Source organism: Lutra lutra, chromosome 14 (genome assembly GCF_902655055.1).
Source record: "Lutra lutra chromosome 14, mLutLut1.2, whole genome shotgun sequence".
Lineage (NCBI taxonomy): Eukaryota > Metazoa > Chordata > Mammalia > Carnivora > Mustelidae > Lutra > Lutra lutra.
Window position 1 is genome coordinate 45,881,979 of NC_062291.1, and position 15,005 is coordinate 45,896,983.

The 15,005-nt window shown below is 46.8% G+C and overlaps 1 protein-coding gene and 1 long non-coding RNA gene across 4 annotated transcripts in view; both read right to left on the bottom strand.

Moving 5' to 3' along the window:
• Positions 1-15,005, bottom strand: part of GRID1 (glutamate ionotropic receptor delta type subunit 1) — a 694,055-nt gene that overhangs the window by 593,337 nt on the left and 85,713 nt on the right. The window lies entirely within an intron of this gene.
• LOC125085183 (uncharacterized) lies at positions 900-7,093 on the bottom strand. Of its 2 annotated transcripts, none has more exons than XR_007122798.1 (3): positions 7,005-7,093; positions 4,006-4,119; positions 900-1,086 (listed from the first exon to the last, which is right to left on the bottom strand). It is a non-coding gene; the product is annotated as an uncharacterized LOC125085183 (long non-coding RNA). The 2 variants fall into 2 exon arrangements; XR_007122799.1 differs by lacking the exon at positions 7,005-7,093 and adding an exon at positions 4,914-5,027.

Genomic DNA, 15,005 nt, shown 5'->3' on the forward strand with positions numbered 1-15,005 from the left:
TTCCGGAACAGAAAGCAGTTACTCTCCCCTAAGCAGCTTCTCTGAGCCCTGCTCCTACTGAGCCCAGGGCAGCCAGTGCGGCAGCTCCAAATCTGCCAAAATTTACCCCAGGCCAAAGCTAAGCCTCCCCTGAGATTCTGGCCCCACCCAGCCAGGAGCCTGCCAGGCACTGGGCTGACGTTGGGGAGCCAGGAGAGGGGGCCTTATTTGCCCAGCCACCTTGAGGAGCTTGGGTCCCTCAGCCCACCACCCTGGTCCATGTGACTGGATCAAGGCCCAGCAGCAGGCGCTCTCCAGAGTCCCCACATCTCTCCTCCTCTTGGGCATCAAGCGCCCATTAAGCAGGAGGAGAAGTCTTGGCGGAGCTCCGCCCACAACTCTGTCCCTCCCCAAGGTAGGCGGAGCCAGCGGCTGGCGCTGTCCAGAGTACCTGCACTCCCCGACTGCACTGTTTCATTACTCCTCCCCACCCCGGGTGGGAGGGGCCGTTATCTCCCTTTCACGGATAACCAGAGCTCAGAGAAGTTAAATGACTTGCCAGGAACGCACAGCTGGTGAGGCGACGTGCAAACCCAGGGCGTGGAACGCAAAGCCCTAATAATCACAGCTCAGCACAGCCTCTCAACGCGCCCCAGCTGAACCGCATTCCTACGGAGACTCTCGGCATTGTGCACACAACTGCAGGCCGGCTCCTTCCTCTTCCCCCAAGCCACAGAGGCTGGCTACGGAGAGCCCCGGAGCCCCAGCCCACGAGGCCGGTACCCTCGCCCCAGCAGGAAGCGCCCTTCGCGCCGCGTTCCCAGGCCCACACCGTCCCCCCTCCCCTCTCCCCAACATCCCACCCCCCACCCCAGCGAGCCGAGCCACGAGCAAAGGCTGCATTTGTGGGAAACCAGGGCTCAGCGCTCAGAGAGGGAGAGGCAATTTATTCTGGAGAAAACATCTTTGTTCTGAGAGTGAAGGGGAGCCATTTCCAACAATTTAATGCTCTGTTCGCGGGCCCGGGTGCTGGGGTTGCAGCGCGAGGCTTGTTCTTCGAGGCAGAGCAGCACATAATGAGGCCTCTCACTGCCGCTCCCCGCCATCCTGCCAAAAACCAGAACGGTTATTTATCCATTAATCTGACATTACACCCCCTGCATTTTATCTGCTTAAATAAATTTGGTGGTTAGAGTGTGTGCCTGGCGGAGAAGCTCCCGCATTCAATTTCCGACGCGCCAACGCGTGCAACGCTGCGATTATAAACTCGCCTTTGACGTCGCAGGGCCTCGGCGGTCCCAGAAGCGAGGATAGGCCTCTCCCAGCTAGGCGAGAGGCAGACCCCCACGGGGCAGGTCTCCAGAGACTGCTCCCTGAGCCTGAAACAACTGAGTTAATTACCTGCTGGGTCCTCCTTCTACCAGGAGACTCGCCACCTCCTTCTGTTATCTACTGGGTTAGGGAACGGGGAACACCTCGAACCTAGACCCCCACTGCCTGGGCTGGAATCCTGGCTGTGCCACTCAGAAGCTGTGTGACCTTGAAATGTCACCACCTTTCTGTGCCTCCGTTTTACCACCTCCTTCTTAGGGCTACTGTGAGAAATAAAAGAGTTAATATTTTCGTAAGTGCTTGGAACAGTGCCTGGCACATAGTACATGTTCAATAAAAATTGGTTTAAAATATATATAATGTTTGGGGCGCCTGGGTGGCTCAGTAGGTTAAAGCCTCTGCTTTCGGCTCAGGTCATGATCTCAGGGTCCTGGGATTGAGCCCCACATCGGGCTCTCTGCTTAGCGAGGACCCTGCTTCCCCCTCTCTCTCTGCCTGCCTCTCTGCCTCATTGTGATCTCTCTCTGTCAAATAAATAAATAAAATCTTTTAATATATATATATATATATATATATATATATATATATATATATATATATTGTTTAAAATCCACAAGTGTGTGTAAGCAGAGATTTGGAGATGAGCTTGACCACTGGGACCTAAATGTGTCCTAAATTCATGAGAGAGGGGAGTAGAGCAGTGATCTGCTCACCTTACTTCACCCACTCCACCCGTTTCACTCAGTTAAGAGTGGTCATAGTCAGGAGGGGTCATGGAATACTTCATTTGAACAAAGGGTCCCACTTCTTGAAAACATCTGAAGTCCCCTTTTCTATTCCATGGCTTGCATTTTACAGAGGAAAAATCTAGAAGCCAGAGAGGGGAAGGGACTTGTCCACAGCTCAGCAAGTTCACAGCAGAACTAGAAGCAGAATCCAGGCCTTCTATCCCCCAGGCCCAGTTCCTGGTTTGGGGTTTTTCGGTTTTGGTTTTGGTTTTTTCCCTGCAGCATGAGACCTCCTACCCATCTACCTCATTCTCAGTAAGGATCTCACCAACCTCTCTACATAATGCCAGGTCAGGATGCCCCATGATGATACCCAGCTGGGCACCCTCCTCTCCCAACCCAGCAGCTGCAGCATCACCCCACCCTGGAGCTAAGAGCCTAGCCCAATTGGCAGGTGAAACCCCATAACACTCAGGCTTTAACATCCCATACCCCAGAGACTGGCAGCCCCCTACCCATGTGTCCTTCATTTCGCGTTTCCGTTCATCCTCTGCAGCATCTCCCTGGCCTAGAAACTTCCTGGAATTTCCTACCTGTCCTCTTTATAACTCATCTGCCCCTTGGGGATGCCTTGTACCCTCATTGCCAGGGCTGGGTCTGTGCCCTACCCTGCAGGCTGGAACCCAGCACTGGGTGACACCTGGACCCTGATGCAACCCCCCACACACACACCCCCACCACAGAGCTTTGGATGCGGGCCACACAGATGGAGCAGTGGTCAGTGCACACCCAGCCTGAGCTCACCACACCCCTCTGGGGGCTCTCCCAGACAGGTCCATTCCCTGAACACCTCTCAGAGGGCTGGCAGCTCCACCCGGAGAAGGACACTTCCATAATCTTCTTGCTCAGGAGAGGCTGGCCCAAGGCCCCACGCAGACTGTTGAGGTGAGTGGGGAGCGACGCGGTGAGTCTGTCACCAGAGAGAGGAGCTGTGTCCCACGCAGGAGCCGCTCTGCCCAGGCAGCTGCAGGCCCAGCCCCTGCCTCCTTCCAAGCAACAAAGAGGCAGGCATGCGGGCAGACAGACGCCCAACACAGAGACCTCCCACTCGATTGCTGTGTCACTACTTGCCCCCTCTTCCCCAACCCCCCAGATGAGGAAGCCCCTCCAACCTGTCACCAACCATATACCCTTTGCCAACCCCAGAAGTTCCCAGGGGAGAATGGCTGCTGCCTCCTAGCCTCCAGGAAACCCCCTGATCATTGCCTTCCGTTACTGAGACCTGGTAAGACCTCAACTAGCCCAGCCCTTTTCTTCCTAGCTACATTTAAGAAATTAAAAGTGCTGGAGGCATGAGGAAACACCCCTGGCCACACACTGGGGCCGCTCCCAGCTCCCAGTAGGCATGTGCTCCTGGACTTGCCCTGCTTGAGCACAGTCTCATCTCAGATAACTGTCCTTACTAGCCTCCTACTTTACTTCCCTGACTGCTCCACCTCTTTTGACTCAGGTCCATCCTCTAGCTCATGGGCACCCCTGATCAATGCTGCTCCTGGGAAAGTGATCTGAGTCCTGAATCGCATCAGCTTCTGATCCCTCCAGCCCTGTCCCCTGAGAACCGGTGCCAGGCACTGTGCCAAGTGCTCCAAAGTCTAAGACTTAGAGAGGTATACCCCTTCCAATTCACAGATGAGGACACAGGCTTCCCCGGGGGCATAGAGCTTCTAAGTGGCCCAGCCTGAATTTAAACCCAGATGTGTCTGAATCCAGAGCCCCAAGTCTCACCACCAGGCCTGCCTGTGCGTCCGTAGCCCACCCACAGACCTATTCTTGCCCCGTGAGTGAAATCAGACATTGAGTCTCACTCCCACAGCCTCAGACGATGGAGGAGAGCTGGGCCTGAGGACTATGTGTTCTGTGGGTTCTGACTGGGGGTCTGTCTTCCTTCAGTGCCACTAAGACTCACCTGTCATTGGCGACGAATGGAAATCAGCATTTTACAGTAATAAAAGGCTGCTCCTGGTTAGACATCAAACGAATCAATCTTCTCCGACAGTTAATTTTCGTTTTGCAACTTTCCCTGGTGACAACGGCAAGTAATGACCCTGAGCATCTGCAAAGTCGCAGGGAGAAGCAGCCCAGCCTCCCACACCCCTGGCTTCTGGTTGCTGGGGCTCAGCCCCTCCCCCTCCATGCTGGCTGATCAACAGGCCCCTGCCCCCACCCCCTCACCCCATCCCCAGGCCCCCAGGCCACATAGATACCTCTCTGCCCAGGAACCCCTCACAGAGGCTCAAGCCCAAACTGCCTTCCTGGGGCCCAGAGACCAGAAACAGACATGGCAGAGCTCAAATGCAAAGCCTCTGGGACAGTCACTGAGAGCTCCGTCATCCTCACTGATCCTCCCTCGCCACACTATCAGTGATCCTCTCCCAATACCCCCATCATCACAGACTCCCCAGCATACCTCTGGCCCCAGCTGTGACCCCAGGACCTGCCATCAACCCCCAAGGCATGGCAACAATGACCCTCTTGGGAAGTTCCCCAAGCATACCCTTCTCCCTCCCCCAGGCCCCACCACAGAGCATTCACGAATACAGGGCACCCCTGATGGCCCTCAATATCATCAACAACCCCAATACCACGTCCGATCCCCAAATGCACCTCACAGATTCCCAGCACTCCCACACAGCCAGAAGTCCCTAAATCTGACCTACACCTTCCCGCATCTGTGCATGAAGAGGGGAGTAGAGCAGATGAGATGGAGCCTTCTGCAGGGGAGGCCCTCTGCCCCACTCTCCCAACCCCCAACCTCTGAGGGGCTGTCAGCTGGGCTCCTCGTCCCCATGCACTTCGCCACAGCCCACTCCTCACCTGCTAATTGAGAGGAGGGAAAGGCCAGTTCATCCTTGCACTGGGGCTCCCTGGCAGGCTCCAAAGGCAAATGCAGCAGCTCTCCCTGGCTCAGGAAACCCTCTAGGGCGCCCCTGCACCCTGGGACTCACATTCATGAGGAAGCTTAAGTTCATGGAAGGGTCATCCAATGACCCTCACCCTCTTTCCAGCAGGGCTGTGGCACCAGGGACTAGAACTCCCTCCATCCCTCCACTTCCCAAAAATGCTCCTCTCCTAGCACCCCCCACACCCCACTCACAGAGCTCCTGACCTCGAGAACAACATTAACCAGCATTCAGTGAGTGCTCCTGTGTGCACAGCACCGTGCTAGCCAGGCTGTCTGTTCATCACGGGGCAACGTCAGCCCCACGTCACCGCATGGATTCCAGCCCTGGTACAGTGCTTGCATGTGGCAGACAGCCATAAGAATTTATTGAATAAATGATCAGACAGGGGGCTTTCCACCTCTGCTCTCATGAAATACCTCAACCACCCTGCGAGCCAGGTATTATCTCAATTTAAGGAAATAGAGAGCAGACCAGGGGGCCTAAACTCACACGACAATTGGCAGAGGAGCCTCTACTCGGCTCTGACCCACAGAGAGCCTCCCTCCACAAAGAAGGCATGGAAAGGCAGCTCAACACAGCCCTGCCCCGCTCAGGACAGAGCTCCGCTCCAGGCACGCTGAGTCCCCATTTCTTGCCGACACCAAACCACAACTCCAGGAAGTGCAGGCAGCAGCCCCTGCATCTCCCTGGCAACCTAGGAGCTTTTGTTCACCAAGAATGGAGCTGATTCATCCCCACCCGCCACCCCAGGGTGAACAGCAGGGGCTGCCAGCAAAAGCTAGCAGGGTCTAGACCCCTGCTGCAGCCAAGAACCATCCAGGCTGAGCTGATGGCTGATGCATGCAAGGTGCCTAGCTGGGCTTTCAAAGCAAGGGTGCCCAGTGCTCTCCATACACACTGGCCAGAATCACGTCACCAGGGCTCAGCAGGCGGACAGCATAAGCCAAGAAAGCCTCACCCCCGGGCCTCCCATTGCTTCAGCCCCTTCCTCTTCACCACACCCTGGGGCTCCAAACACACAACCCACTGGCCTTCACCCAGCACCATGTTCTTGGCTCTGGTTCCATGCCTTTGCACACCTGTCCCTCAGACTGCAAAGCCCCTTCATTTCTTGTCCCTTGCTGGGGATTTCTCATCCTTGAACTGGAGGCTCTGATGTGGTCTCCCCCCACCTCCAGCAATTCTCCGCGAGCAAAATGTGTCACAGGTCTTGGGTACCCCACAGCCCTGTGCTCTCCCAGGGGCATCCCTTTCTTGGGGTTGTGACCACCCTCCACTAGAGGGTGAGCTCCTGAAGGCAGAGAGTTGGGCAGCTTCAACTCCAGCCTGGGGTGAGGAAGCACCCCCAGGAGCTCTGAAAGTCATTGGAGTGTGGAACTGAGCAGCCACTGGAGACTGTTACCAGTGGAGATGTTCCCCCACACCACTGTCAAGCCTGGCCAGTGACCTACTAGGGCCAATGAAATGGAAGCGGGTTGGGACATGCAGAACTCTGAGCTGGTTTGTGCTTCTCTACCCGTATCACCAAAGGCATGGCAGAGAGTGGTGGCTTCTCAGCCTGATTCCTGAAGCGAGGAGGATGATGACAGGCTAGCAGCGCCCTCAGGCCAGCCCACGATGGACGTGTAGCCTGCATGAGATATCGGTCACCAGGATTGGAGGCTGTTGTCACTGTCACCCAGGCTGGCCTATTCTGACAATGCAAGGAAGGAGCAAACAAATGCCACATGCACCTTCCCAGGACAGCATAGGTGCCGGGACTCTGCAGGCTGCCATGAACGTGTGTGCCCCTAGCTGGCTTTCTAACTAGGCCTATTGCATGATGATGACCCCAAACCAGATTTCCAGAACAGGAACAGAACCTATGGGGCACATTAGAAGGACTGAGGTTAGGAGACTGACAGATTTGAGCTCATATCCAAGCTAAGATATATCCATGACCTTGAACAAGATCCTTCACCTCTGTGAACCTCAGCTTTCTTATCAAAAAGTCAATACCTACCCCCCAGGGCATTCTTAAGATGTCAGGAGGACAAACTGTGTGTTAAAGGCCAGGCACACTGGGAGTCTTCCATCGCTCATACATGCCAGTCCCTCAAATTAGCTCTAAGGTCCCTGAGGGGGGGAGGAGCAGGATAACTCCATCCAGCCAACTTAGCATGGCCTCTGAGCTGATGTCCCCTGTCACCTATGTAGGGCACAGAGAGGTCCCAGGCTCCTGGGGTGCTGACCTCACTGAGGTCGCCAAGCCAATACTCCAGCTTACATCGCCATGCCCGCCCCACACACGTGCACGCAAAGGGCAGCATTCTGAGAGATCCCATTTCTGCCTCCTCTGGGGCACCTGGGCCCTGGCCTGCATGGACCCTTTGTTCATTAGGGCTTCTCCTGTCTTGGTCCTCAGTCCTTCTTCTCTTCTTCCCTAACCGCAGCTGGCCCTTTCCTCAGGCTCAACTCTGAAGCAAAATGCTCTTTTGAGGCAGGCTGGCAGCAATGTTCTGGAGATAGAGGTTACGTCCTGTTGCTTCCTGCTGTCCTTCTGGGCCTTCAGACTTGTAAGATGAAGGCGATCAAGAGGGAGTGACTCTGAATGAAGAAGGGGTCCACAAGAGCCAGAAATGGCATGTCTCAGAATGCAGAAAGCCACCACAGTTCCGGTCTGGGAAGGCTCCAATGCTGATGGGCATAGAGACTTGGGACCCATGTAGAAATGCCCATCAGAATATCACACTACGCAAAGACACTAACAGGACTCATTTGCACAGATATGGGAACCCCATTTGCCGATCACTTCTTAGATGTTAGGAACCCTGATGGGTGACTTACATGTACATCCCATGAAAACCCTGCAAGATGCCTGCCATTATCCCATTTTATTGTGCAAGGGGACACCACAGCTTCCTGCAGAGGAAAGACCAAGGAGGCTCACACGTGAGTCTCAAGCTCCTTCCTACAGACACCTCACAAAATTAACCATCCTCTTCTCTTAATGGCTGAACAAATCTATCCTGATTTGTAGGCTTTCCTGGAACTGGATTTATAATTGCATTCAGTGAAAAATGTTTTAAATGAATCTAATTCTTCATAGTTTGGAAACATGAAACATCTGCTTTGTCTCAGCAACTGTACCTCTTGATTAAAACAACTATAAACCACTTCTCCTGCCCCTTCAAATCAGGGGCTCCTTGAAGGCAGGGGCTGCTAGGAATTATTCTCCCCAATACCCACAGGAGCCTGGAAAGAGTATTGGTCAGTGGCAGATTAAAACATTAAATTATCCCTTCATCTCATTCCAACAATTGCCTCCTCTCCACCATCCCTCACATCTTCATCTTCTCCATTCCCCCCATCATTAAATAAAGTCAAATTATCCATATTTTTAAAAACACCTCAGACTTCTGCTTCTGACCAAGATGGGAGTAAAAGGGACCAGATTTACCCTCCTTCCTGAAACAACCCCCCAAAATGGTAAAGTATATGAAATGATGGTTTTCAAGATACTGGAGATGAGACAACAAAGGACAGTGATCCCTGAAGGACTAAAATAAAAAAGATGAGCCCTGTGATTGCCTCAGCCTACTGCCTTAAGTTTCCAGAACAACATTGGCGGGGGTTGGGGGGAGGGGGAACACAGGCAGAGTCCAGCAGATGCCCTGAGCTGAGGATCTGAATCTGAGCATTGAGGGAGATAGAGGCAGCCAGAGTATCAAGACAGAGTACCAAAGAGAGATGTACACAAGGAGAGAAATCTGGAGAGTTTTCAAAAGATCCCGCTGAAGTTTTCAACAGAGTTGATCTTTTCCAAGGTCAGGAAAAGATCCACTCCAAAAGATTTGAGGGACTAGTACTTCACATAGGGCAAAGAACAGTGCCATTTTCAACCAGAATCTCATGATCCACTTTGGGTAGATTATATTAAAAGTTCCCGCCCCAGCTGTCACAGCTGTGATCCTAACAAGTGGTAAAAGCAAGACTCAAAAGGATCAAACTGGTTCCAAATAACTTAACCACATCCCAGAATAAAGCTCAAGAATATTTCTAGGAATACAAAAATATCCATCACAATATCTATAACCCAATCAAAACTGGGGATTTTTTAAAAGAAGCAGGAAAATACAGCTGACCCTTGAGCAACATGAGGGTTAGAGGAACCAATCCCTGTGCAGTCAAAAATTCATATATAACTTTTTATTTCCCCAAAACTTTACTGCTAATAGCCTACCATTGACTAGAAGCCTCAACAATAACTTAAACAGTTGATTAACCATATTGTGTGTGTTATATGCATTATATACTCTATTCTTACAATAAAGTAAGCTAGAGGGAAATATTATTTTAAAATCATGAAAATACTTTAACAGTACTGTAGTATATTTGTTGGGGAAAAAAAAAATCCGTGAATAAGTAGATCCACGGAGTTCAAACCCACGTTGTACAAGGGTAAACTATACTACCCATAGGAAAAGAAAATCAAATCAATCCAAACCAAACCAGTACTGGCAAAGATGTCAGAATTAGCAGACGACAATATTAAAACAGTCCTTATTACTATATGCCATATGTTCAAAAGTTAAACAAAGGCATGAAAGATTGAAAAGAAGATGCAGGGGCGCCTGGGTGGCTCAGTGGGTTAAAGCCTCTGCCTTCAGCTCAGGTCATGATCCTGGGGTCCTGGGATTGAGCCCCGCATCGGGCTCTCTGCTCCGCGGGGAGCCTGCTTCCTCCTCTCTCTGCATGCCTCTCTGCCTACTTGTGATCTCTGTCTGTCAAATAAATAAATAAAAAAAATCTTTAAAAAAAAAAAAGAAAAGAAAAGAAGATGCAAATTAGAATTCTAGAGAGAAAAACTGAATTGTGTGAGATTAAATAATAAACTGAACTGGATTAGCGCCAGATGAGATGTAGCAGAAAAAAAAGAACTTAAAAAGTTGGTAAAAGAAAGTATCCAAAATGAAATACAGAAAAGAGGGAAAAGAAAGAAAGAGAGGGAGGGAGGGAGGAAGAGAAAGAGAGGGAAGGAAGGAAAGAAGGAAGACAGGGAGAGATGGAGGAAGGAAGGAAGAATAAAGAAAAGTATAGTGAGCTGTGGGGCAACTTTAGATGGTCTAACATATGTGTAATTTAAGTCCCAGAGGAGAGAAAAGGGAGAAGGAGAAGAAAATATATTCATAGAAATAATTCATGAAAAATTTCCAAGTTTTATGGAAACTATAAACCCACAGATCTAAGAATCTTAAGAAATCCCAAGCACAAGAAACATGAAGAAGAAAACTACCTCAAGGCATATCATAACTGAAATGCTCAAAATTGGAATACAGACAAAAATCATTACAGCAGCCAAAGAAATAAGACATGTTATTACAGAGGAACAAGATAAAGATGACAATATATTTATTATCAGACACAATGCAAAAGAGAACACAATAGAGCAACAACTTTAAGGTACTGAAAGAGAAAAACTATAAACCTAGATTTTTATACCCAACAAAAATATCTTCCAAAAAATGAAGGTTGAGCAAATGGCAGCAGAGAAAGCAGCTTGAAGCTCTCATATCCACAGAGAAAAATTAAAGCATGTGCACACACACATATGCAGACACACAAACACACACACACACACAGCAGAAATAGCCAGAAACAACTTTGTCAGAACTCTAGAAAAGAGTCAAAGGTTTACAGAGCCAAAGAATAGTTAATTAAAAAAAAAAAAAGGAACTTGAAAACAATAGGAAAGCATTGTGACATTTTTACTTGACCTGATCCACTCAATCTCCAGCATGAAAGCAGTCTTGAAGTGGTGACAGCCCATGTTCCCAGTTAGAACCCTTAATCCCTGATTCCAGAGAAAGCAGAACAGACCTTATCCACAAATTACTTTGTATGTCTGTTATAGGCTATCCAGAGACTACCTGAAGGACTGATGCAAGGCACTCATCTATATTTTGCAACTCTGAACTTAAACCAAAAACTCATAGGCATTAGTTGAAATGCTGCAAAAATGTAAAAAATGTCCAAGTTCGGGAAAGGAAGAGAATCCGATTTCTCAGCTCCAGCTGAAAACCAACAGGAAAACCCAAATGTTCATTTAAATATTGAGTAATTAGAGACACCAAAGAAGCAAGATGTTCATTAAACTACCCAATTTCATAATAATTGTATTGTGCTTTCATTTGTTTTTGAAAAAAATAATAAACATAAATACCAATATTCTCCTAAGAATGTACTGCTCTCTGTTTGCAAATACAAATTTTCAAACTTGAATTGAGAGTGACATAATAGAACAAATATAAATAAATGTTCAGTTAAAACTACAAAAGGCAGGGATGCCTCAGTGGCTCAGTTGGTTAAGCATCTGACTCTTTATTGGGATCATGATCTCAGGGTCGTGAGATCAAGTTCCATGTCCAGCTCCATGCTGAGTATGGAGCCCACTTGGGATTCTCTCTCCCTCTACCTCTGCCCTTCCCCTGCCCCCTGCTTGTGCTCTCTCTCTCTTTCAAAAACAAACAAACAAACAAACAAAACAAAAACAAAACACACAAAAGGCAGAAAAAGAGTAGAAGATCGAAACAGGAGCAAAGAACAAGGGCAACAAACACAAAGCAGTAACAAATACGATAGATATTATTCCAACTATATCAATAACCACTTTGAATCTCAGTGGTCTAAATGCACCAGTTAATAGACAGAGATTGTCAGAATGGATCAAAAAACATGACCCAACTATAAGCTGTCCATAAGAAGTCCACTTGAAATACAAAGACATGTATAGGTCAAAAGAAAATGGACAGAGAAAAATGCACTGTGTTAATATTTATCAGGAGAAAGCAGGAGGGACTATATTAATTTCAGACAGAGCAAAAGTGAAACTAACTAAAAATATCAGGGATTAAAAAAAGGTATTGCATAATGATAAAGAGGTCAATTCACCAAGAAGACATAACAATTTTAATGTGCATGTACCTAACAACAGAACATCAAACTACATGAAACAAAAACTGATAGAACTGCATGGGGAAGTAGATGAATCCACTATCATAGTTGGAGACTCCAACACCCCTCACTCAAAAAATGGACAGACCTAACAGGCAGAAAATCAATAAGAATATAGTTGGATTCAGCAACACCATCAGTCAATTGGATTTAATTAACATCTATTGACTACTTCATCCAACAACAGAACACACATTTTTCTCAAGCTCACAGAGAATCTTCAAGATAGACCACATTTCCAGCCACAGAACACACTTTAACAATTTAAAAGGATAGAAATCATGCAATTTCTGCTCTGAGACCATAACGGAATTAAACTAGAAACCAGTAAAAGATAGCTGGAAATCCCAAGTACTTGTAGATTAAACAACATACTTCTAAATAACACATGAGTCAATATTTTGAATTAAATTAAAATGAAAGCACAATTTATCAAAATTTGTGGGATGCAGGGAAAACAGTGCTTAGAGGGAAATTTATAGCACTCGATGCATAAATTAAAAAAGAAGAAAGACCTAAAGTCAATAATCTAAGCTTCACTTTAGGAAACTAAAAGTAGGGCACATTAATTTTAAACCAAGCAGAAGAATATAATTAATAAGAATTAGAGCAGGGGCGCCTGGGTGGCTCAGTGGGTTAAGCCGCTGCCTTTGGCTCAGGTCATGATCTCAGGGTCCTGGGATCGAGTCCCGCATTGGCCTCTCTGCTTGGCAGGGAGCCTGCTTCCCTCTCACTCTCTCTGCCTGCCTCTCTGCCTACTTGTGATCTCTCTCTGTCAAAAAAATAAATAAATTCTTTAAAAAATAAAAAATAAGAATTAGAGCAGAAATCAATGAAATTGAAAAGAGGAAATCAATAATGAAAATCAATAAAACCAAAGCTAGTTCTTTGAAAAGAAGGAATAAAGTAAAATCTGTAAGCCTCACCTAGGCAGATTTAGAAAAAAAAAAAAAGTATTAGGCCCAAATTACTGACACCAGAAATGAAAGAGTGGACATCACTATCGATCCCATGGAAATTAAGAAGATAATAAAGGAACACTATGAACAAGTCTGATAACCCTGGTGAAAAGGACCAATTCCTTGAAAGACAAATCCCCACAGGAAGAAACAGATGATCCGATTAGGTCTATATCTATTAAAGAAATTGAGTCAATAGTTAATAACCTTCCAAAATAGAAAGTACCAGGCCCATATGGGTTCACTGCTGAATTCTACCAAACATAAAGAAATAAATTACACCATTTCTCAACTATCTCTTTCAGAAGACGGCAGCAGAGGAAATACTTCCTAACTCATTCTAATGAGGCCAGCATTGCCCTAATATCAAAACCAGACAAAGAGTTTATGAAAAAAGAAAACTACAGATCAATATGTCCCCTGAACATAGATGCAAAATCCCCAACAAACTAGCACAGCACACGTAACAATGTATAAAAAGAATCACACCCCATGATGAACTGGGACTTATCCAAGGTATGGAAGGCTGGTTTGACATTCAAAAAAAGCAATAAGCATAATCCATCATATCAAGAGACTAAAAAAGAAAATCACATGATCACATCAACTGCAGAAAAAGCACCTGACAATATTCAACACCAATTTAAAAAAAAAAAAATTCTCAACCAACTTAGAAGGGAGCTTCCTCAACGCAATAAGGACTGTCTACAAAAAAACGTACAGCTAACATCAAACTCAAAGCTTTCCCACTAAGATCAGGTACAAGGCAAGGATGTTTTCTCTCATCAATCCTTTTCAACATCATAGTGGGAACACTTACTAAAATGTCAAAATGCAAGAAAAGGATATAAATGTATACAGATTAGGAAGGAAGACATAGGGACGCCTGGGTGGCTCAGTGGGTTAAGCCTCTGCCTTCGGCTCAGGTCATGATCTCAGGATCCTGGGATCAAGCCCCAAGTCAGGCTCTCTGCTCAGTGGGGAGCCTGCTTCCCTTCCTCTCTCTCTGCCTGCCTCTCTGCCTACTTGTGAACTCTGTCAAATAAAGGCTGTTTACAGTAGTTTAATTCCTAATTTCCAAAACTTAGAAGCAACCAAGATGTCCTTCAGTGGGTGAATGGATAAGTAAACTGTGGTACATCCAGACAATGGAATAGTAACCTTAAATACATTTTTTTTCCTTAAATACATTTTAGAGGCATAGCTGAGATGATTACAGGTTGGTGCCAGACCACTACAGAAAGCGAACATCACTCTAAAGCAAATCAAATGAACTTTTTGGTTTCCCAGTGCTCATAAAAGTCATGTTTATACAAAACTGTAGTTTACTAAGTGTAGCAAAGCATTATGTCTAAAAAACACAATGTACAATACCTTAATTTAAAGATATTTTATTGGAAAAAAAAAGTGCTAAACATCATCTGAGCTTTCAGCTAGTCATAATCTTTGTGCTGGTGGAGAGTCTTGCCTCAAGGCAGACGGCTGCTGACTGATTAGGGTGGTGGCAGCTGAAGACCGGGGTGGCTTTGGCAAATTCTTAAAATAAGATAATGATGAAGTTTGCCACAATCGATTCTTCCCTTCACAAACAACTTTTCTGTACATGTGATGCTGTTTGCTAGCATTCTGCCCACAGCAGAACTTCTTTCCAAATTGCAGTCAATCTTCTCCAAACTGCCACTGCTTTATCAACTAAGTTTAGATAATATTCAAAATTCTTTGTTACCATTTCAACAGTCTTCACAGCATCTTCACCGGGAACAGATCCCACCTCTATAAGCCACTTTCCTTGCTCAACCGTAAGAAACAAATCCTCATCTGTTAGTTTTATCATGAGACTGCAGCAATTCAGATATAATAATAATGAAAAAGTTTGAAATATTGTGAGAATTACCAAAATGTGATACAGAGATACAAAATGAGCAAATGCTGTGGGAAAATAACACCAATAGCCTTGTTCAACACAAGGTTGCCACGAACCTTCAATTTGTTTAAAAAAAAAAAAAAAGGCATTATCTGTGAAGCTCAATAAAGCAAAACACAAAATCTGC